This window comes from Delphinus delphis, chromosome X (genome assembly GCF_949987515.2).
Source record: "Delphinus delphis chromosome X, mDelDel1.2, whole genome shotgun sequence".
Classification (NCBI taxonomy): domain Eukaryota; kingdom Metazoa; phylum Chordata; class Mammalia; order Artiodactyla; family Delphinidae; genus Delphinus; species Delphinus delphis.
In genome coordinates this window covers 48,906,102-48,913,632 of record NC_082704.1, presented here as the reverse complement: position 1 = coordinate 48,913,632, position 7,531 = coordinate 48,906,102, and the positions used below count along the sequence as shown (strand labels likewise).

Here is a 7,531-nt window from a genome sequence, read left to right as displayed (position 1 = left end):
AAGGAGTAAAATAGTTTGCTCTTTAAAAAACATAGTGAAAACATGAAATCAAGAAAAGAAAAGATTAAACATGATCATGTAACTTGAGAAGAAGAATAAAACTACAAAAATAGAGGAATGATACATGAAACATAATGCTAACATGTTAGCAAGTTTTAATGAAATAAACCCAAATATGTAGAAACCTGTAAGTCTAATAACTATGGGGAACAAAAGAATGATGACCACCTCCAACTTCTCAAATATTTCCTGACTTAGATGATTTAATGGGTAAGGTGTATTACATCTCCAATGAAAAGATTATCTTTATACCACTCAAACTATTATGAAGCATACGAAACAATGTAGACTTTAGTAGCATAATCCTGATATTGGACTTCCCTAGTGGTCCAGTGATTAAGACTCAATGCTTCCACTGCAGGGGCATGGGTTCAATCCCTGGCGAGGGAACTAAGATACCACACAGCCGAAAAAAAAAAAAAAAGACAAAGCCCCTTCCCTCCTGGCAAATATAATCCAAAAAAATAAATAAATAAGAAAAGAAAACCAAAGACGAATCTTCACTATGACTATGGATAATGTAAAAACCTAAGTGAAATATTATCAACTTAAATCCATCATTAATTCAAAGTATAATCACAACCAGAGTGGCTGAGTTACAAGGTCCCAATATTAGCTGCACAGAACACCCAGAATCAGTTACTCCTGTCTGCTGCCTCCCAGCCCTTTGTCTTAAGCTTAGACCAGTAGTCAGATTTCCTTCTCGTTTATTTTGAATTGTCTCTCATGGGCTCCCACTGCGTTTCATGTCCTCTGTTCTCACACCACTCACATATATGTGTTTTAATGACTCTCAGTTTCAAAGGAAAAGAATTGGGGTCCTAATTCATTTTTCCTCAGGAGGACTCCTTGTAAATATTAGTTACAGATAGACATGTGAGGGAGGCAATCATCCCCATCCCACAGTTGCCAAAAGCAAAATGCACATGGAAATTTGGAGTAGAGGTGAAACATATCACCACATATTACTGAGCCAAAATTATTGAGTTATGTGTAAAATGATTTTGTATTACTTTTACAAACAGAAAAATAATGATTGCACAAAGCAACATTAAATTTTATATGTTGATTGTGAAAATATAACTTTGTTTTCTTGTGACTAAACTAATTTCCCAAGACCCAAATTCTATCTGATTTATAAAATTTTAATTTAATTACTCTGAAATAAAATTACTAATTAACATAATTTTTCTCATGTAAGTTTTAAAATCAGTCAATTCCGATCTGTTCCTTAGATTGCATCACATGGCTCGCCATCTATTTCTTAATATTTATTGTATGGTATAAGAATTATAACAGCTTCCTTCAGAGTTTAGCCTTTGTATTCTGAAAAGGTAGCTCCTACAAAATAAAAACATTAGCTTTCAAGACTTTTTCCTGTGCTATGAGATAAGAGTCTATTACTGGAATTCAAGGCCACAAATTTGACTCTGTGATCTCTGAGGTCTTCTGTGACCTCATGCAATATTCTCCAACAAAGCAGGCAGTATACAGGTAGTAAAAATAAAAAAGCCTCCTGGGTATAGGAAGCACAATTAAACTATTGATGGAATATTTTTCCTAATTTAATTTTATGTTCCTTGATCTCAGACTCAAGAACATTGTAATAGACTGATCCCTTGGAGACAATGTTCCCTTTCTCTCATTTCATGTTTCTGCCTATCCCCTTCTCCCAGATAATACTAAATCTCTGCTTTAATGTATGAATGACAAAATTAATGTGATTTAAACTGCAATGTGTAGTGGTAACTGGGAATATTTCCTTTGTTTGTAAATGCTAATGTTTAAGGAAATGATACTTGGATTACGTATAGCTTCTATTTATTGACAATTTAACTCTGAGCTTAGTGCTGCTTTCTTCTCTATCTATTCACTCTTTCCAGGTCATTTCATCTACTCCTGTGGTTTTAAATGCCATCTATGACTCAGAAATGTGTAACTGCAGCCCTGACCTTCTGAATGCCTACTTTATATCCCCAATTAGATGCCTAACAGGCATCTCATATTTGACACAACTAAATCCTCTTGGTATCAAAGCCTGAAGTAAAAATCAAAATGCTGGCATCATTTGGGAGGATAAATCCGGGTCAGTAAGGGCAAGGAGTAAAAGGACAATGAAATGCAGGTTAGATTCATCAACAAGCATGTTCACTCAACACACAGATTTCTCAAGGTTTGCAAGAAGAAATCATACCTCAGAGCAGTCCACAGAGGGGATAAATATGGGGAAATGTATATGCTAAGTCCTTTCTGTGGTGGGCATGAACATGTGCATACACATAACTGCCTTCAAGAAAGGATTTGTGGCCCAGCTGTTGGGAATGCTATCAGGAGTCAGACTCCAGCTGTCAGCTCCTTCAGAGAGCCATCTCACCCAACAGTACACAATTCCCGAGGCAGCTCACAACCAAAAATTGATTATGTAAGTATAAAAGCCAGGCTTTTTTTTGCCTACTTCAGGACAACTCTAACTGGCTTTATGTGCCCAACCATAGCATTAGCCAAATCTTTGTTGAGTGTATCTCAGTTTGATTTCTCCCTCTATCTGATCTTACTTCTGTATCCTTTCATTCACATGTGTTAACCCACAATAAATATATGACATAATAAACACCATGTAAGTATTTATATCCAGAAAACTCAACCTACAACACCATCTGTCTCTCATTTCTCATTAGGTAAAAGTTCATATGATAAAGAGTTAATTTCCCAAAATTCTGAGTCACATCATCTGGCCCCTTCACAGTTACTCAAGAATAGAATAGCTTTCTAGTTCACCTGGGACTGACTGGGTTTTCACACTGATAGTCCTCCTTCCTGAGAAACCCCTCAATCCTGGGCAAACAATGATAAATTGGTCACCATACTTGGGAAGACTGATCCTACACCACATGGTGTGGAATTTCATTTAAATCTAGACATGGCAGGGCTTCCCATGGCACAGTGGTTGAGAGTCTGCCTGCCGATGCAGGGGACACGGGTTCGTGCCCCGGTCTGGGAAGATCCCACATGCCGTGGAGTGGCTGGGCCCATGAGCCATGGCTGCTGAGCCTGCGCATCTGGAGCCTGTGTTCCGCAACGGGAGAGGCCACAACAGTGAGAGGCCCGCGTACCACAAAAAAAAAAAAATCTAGACATGGCAGAGCAGCTACTTGATGCAGCAGGGTTGCAATCATAAGATAGAAATGAGGCAATTGAGGGAATCTGAAAAGGAGCACACTTTTTTGTCCAATTCATTGTCCAGAACTGAACTAATTCATACACACTCTCCAAAATGCTCCTCTCAGTCTTCCTCATGTCAATATGTAACACTACCATTCATCAGTTGCTTAGGGCAAAAACTTTGAACTTCTCTCTTTTTCTCATAATCCATATCCAGTCCATCCTCAAATCCAGATGGCTCTACCTTCAAAATATATATAGGATCTTATCCCTTCTAACATTTTCCATCACTATCACCGTATTCAAGCTATCATGATTTTCCTCCTGGACATCTATAATAGTTGCCTGACTGATCTTCCTCTTTTTACTTTTCCCCATTCGATTGGTTCTCTAAACATTTGGCAGATGATTCTTTAAACAACTAGTTCAGGTAATGTTAGTCCTCTACTTGAAATTCTCCAAAATCTCACCATCACCGTTAAAATCTAAAGTCTTGAGAGGTCAAGATAGTAGAGTAGGAGGACACGGAACTCACCTCCTCTCAATGAAAACATCAAAAATACATCTACATGTGAAGTAATTCTCACTGAAAATAAACTGGAGACTGGGAGAAAGACTCTTGTACAACAAAGGCTGTAAGAAAGATTTACACGGAGCTGGGAAAGAAAGGAAGAGAAGTGATCAAATTGGGACCTGTACCCCTTGGAGGAGACACAGAAGAGGAGGGTGATTACTGGGCTTGGAGATCCTCCCTGGGGAGTAAGAAGTTTGAGCCACCTATTGGGTGCCCCAGCCCTGGGAGCTGCCCCAGTTGAACACTGAGAGGACAACTCTCCTTTGTTGGTTTGAAAACCAGTGGAACTGAGAGCAGGGCTGTAAGAAACTTAGACACCGTGCATGAAGGATATGCACACATTTGCATACTCCCAAAATAAGGGGAAGGAAGGAGATTGAAACTGCCCAGGACCGTGGCTGGTTTCCCCCAACTGCCCTGGTGTGTGCCCCAGCTTGAGTTGAGTGCCAGCTCTGGCCCCTCTTTCTCCATGGCACAGCTCCACAATAGGGTGAGGGATACAGTGGCTGAGAGTTGTGCACAGTTGTGAGGAAAGCAGGTGGCTCGGACTCAGAAAGACATCTGAACATGGCAAGGGCAATGATTTCTGGTGCTTGCTTTGGGAGTAGACTGGGACTCAGGTTCCAGGACCACCATAACCCATGTCCAACCCATGCCAATCACCTCTACCAAACCTTCTTAGTCCAGCACTGCTCCCCTCTGGGGTGAGGGTGAGAGTGCTGGGAGGTGGAGAGAACACATTTAGAGGGAACAGAGTCAGCATGGTCCAAAAGCTCAGGGCTTATGCTCCAGCAACATGGAACCCAACCCCTCCACCAATAAAATGGTGTTGGCCACTGAGCAGAAGAGGAACCCCAGGCCAAACATGGCTGTAATTCTAGTCCCTCCATTACCAGCCTCGTCTCTCACCAAGGTGATAACTGGCAGCACACACTGGGGGAAGATGTGACCCATGTTGATTTCAGATCCAGCTTTCCCACCAAAGCCACTGTGCACAGACAGACTGCATAGGGATACTCCCACACAAGGACACCACCTCAAGACCAGCATAGGATGTTCACTGCAGCAGCACATATACTAAATCTGGAAAAACACAGAGCAGATTAGCATGACTACTGCACAAGGATGACATGCAAATTCGTAAAGTATCCATATTTTTGATTGGAAGAATCAATATTGTCAAAATGACTATACTACTCAAATCAATCTACAGATTCAATGCAATCCCTAACAAATTACCAATGGTATTTTTCACAGAATTAGAACAGAAAATTTTATAATTTGTATGGAAACACAAAAGACCTGAAGAGCCAAAGCAATCTTGAGAAAGAAAGATGGAGCTGGAGAAATCAGGCTCCCTGACATCAGACTATACTACAAAGCTAGAGTAATCAAAACAGTATGGTACTGGCACAAAAACAGAAATGTAGGTCAAAGAACAGGATAGAAAGTCCACAGATAAACCCAAGCCCCTACGGTCACCTAATCTGTGACAAAGTAAGCAAGAATATACAATGGACAAAATGTCTCTTCAATAAGTGGTGTTGGGAAAACTGGACAGCTACATGTAAAAGAATGAAATTAGAACATGCCCTAAAACCATACACAAAAATAAACTGAAAATGGATTAAAGACCTAAATGTAAGGCCAGATATATAAAACTCTTAGAGTAAAAGGTAGGCAGAACACTCTCTGACATAAATTCTAGCAGGATCTTTATTTATCCACCTCTTAGAGTAATGAAAATAAAAACAAAAATAAAGAAATGGGACCTAATTAAACTTAAAAGCTTCTGCACAGCAAAGGAAACCATAAAGAAAACAAAAAGACAATCCACAGAATGGGAAAAAAGTATTTGCTAATGAAGTGACCAACAAGGGATTAATCTCCAAAATATACAAACAGCTCATGCAGCTTAATATTAAAAAAACAAAAAAACAGTCAAAATATGTGCAGAAGATCTAAATAGACATTTCTTCAAAGAAGACCTATAGATGCCAAAAAGGACATGAAAATATGCTCAAAATCACTAATTATTAGAGAAATATAAATCAAAACTACAATGACGTATCACCTCACACCAGTCAGAATGGCCATCATCAAAAAATCTACAAACAATAAATGCTGGAGAGGGTGTGGAGAAAAAGGAACCCTCCTACACTGTTGGTAGGAATGTAAATTGGTAAAACCATTATGGAGAAGTGTATGGATGTTCCTTAAAGAAGTAAAAATAGAACTACCATATGATCCTGCAATCCCACTACTGGGAATATACCCAGAGAAAACCATAATTCAAAAAGATACATGCACCCTAATGTTCATTACAGCACTATTTATAATAGCGAGGACATGGAAGCAACATAAATGTCCATCAACAGAGAAATGGATTAAGAAGATCTGGTACATATATACAATGAAATATTACTCGTCTATATAAAAGAAGGAAATAATGTCATTTGCAACAACATGGTTGGACCTAGAGATTGTCATACTGAGTAAAGTAGGTCAGACAGAGAAAAACAAATATCATATGATATTGCTTATATGTGGAATATAAAAAAATAGAATAAATTAACTTATTTACAAAACAGAAATAGAATCACAGATGTAGAAAACAACTTATGGTTACCAGGGGAGGAAAAGGGGGGAGGGGTAAATTGGGAGATTAGGATTGACATATGCATAGTATTATATATAAAATAGATAACTAATAATGACCTACTGTATAACACAGGTAACTCTTCTCAATACTCTGTAATGACCTATATGGGAAAAGAATTTTAAAAGGAGTGTATATATGTATATGTATAACTGATTCACTTTGCTGTACAGCAGAAAATAATGCAACATTTTAAATCAACTATATTCCAGTAAAATATTTTTAGGAAAGAGGGAGGGCTTAGGAAACATTAACAAAAAATGACCAAAACAGGTAACTGTTTCACCTAATTTCATAGAGACAAAGAAAGATAAGCAAAATGAGAACACAGAGGAATTTATTTCAAACAAAGGAATAAAAAGACACTGAAAAAAAAACAATTAGTGAAAGAGATAAATAACTTTTCAGATAAAGAGTTGAAAGCATTAATAATAAAATGCTAACTAAACTAGGGAAAAGAATAGATGAACACAGTGATAATTCTAACAAAGAAGTAGAAAATATAATAAAGAATCTTTTGGTTAAACATAAGACATGACACCATAAAATTCCTTGAATAGAGCATAGGCAAAACATTCTCTGACATAAATCATACCAGTGTTTTCTTAGGTCAGTCTCCCAAGGCAATAAAAATAAAAGCAAAAACAAACAAATGGGACCTCATCAAACTCATAAGGGGTTTCACCGTAAAGGAAGCCATAAACAAAATGAAAAAAACTATGGACTGGGAAAAAATATTTGCAGACAATGTGAACAACACAGGATAAATTTACAAAATATATAAACAGCTCATACAATTCAATCAAAAATTGAGCAGAAGACCTAAAAAGACATTTCTCCAAAGAAGACATACAGATGACTAACAGGCACATGAAAAGATGCTCAACATTGCTAATTACTAGAGAAATGCAAATCGAAACTACAATAATTACCACCTCACACCAGTTAGAATGGCCATGATCAAAAAGTCTACAATTAATAAATGCTGGAGAGGGTGTGGAGAAATGAGAACCATCCTACACTGCTGGTGGGAATGTAAATTGGTACAGCCACTATGGAGAACAGTATGGAGGTTC

General features: G+C 38.0%; 1 non-coding gene across 1 annotated transcript; it reads left to right on the top strand.

Annotated features, from left to right (window-relative positions):
- Window positions 1-4,851: 4,851 nt before the first annotated feature.
- On the top strand, window positions 4,852-4,955 carry LOC132419049 (U6 spliceosomal RNA). Its single transcript, XR_009518072.1, has one exon. It is a non-coding gene; the product is annotated as a U6 spliceosomal RNA (small nuclear RNA).
- The last annotated feature ends 2,576 nt before the right edge of the window (window positions 4,956-7,531 follow it).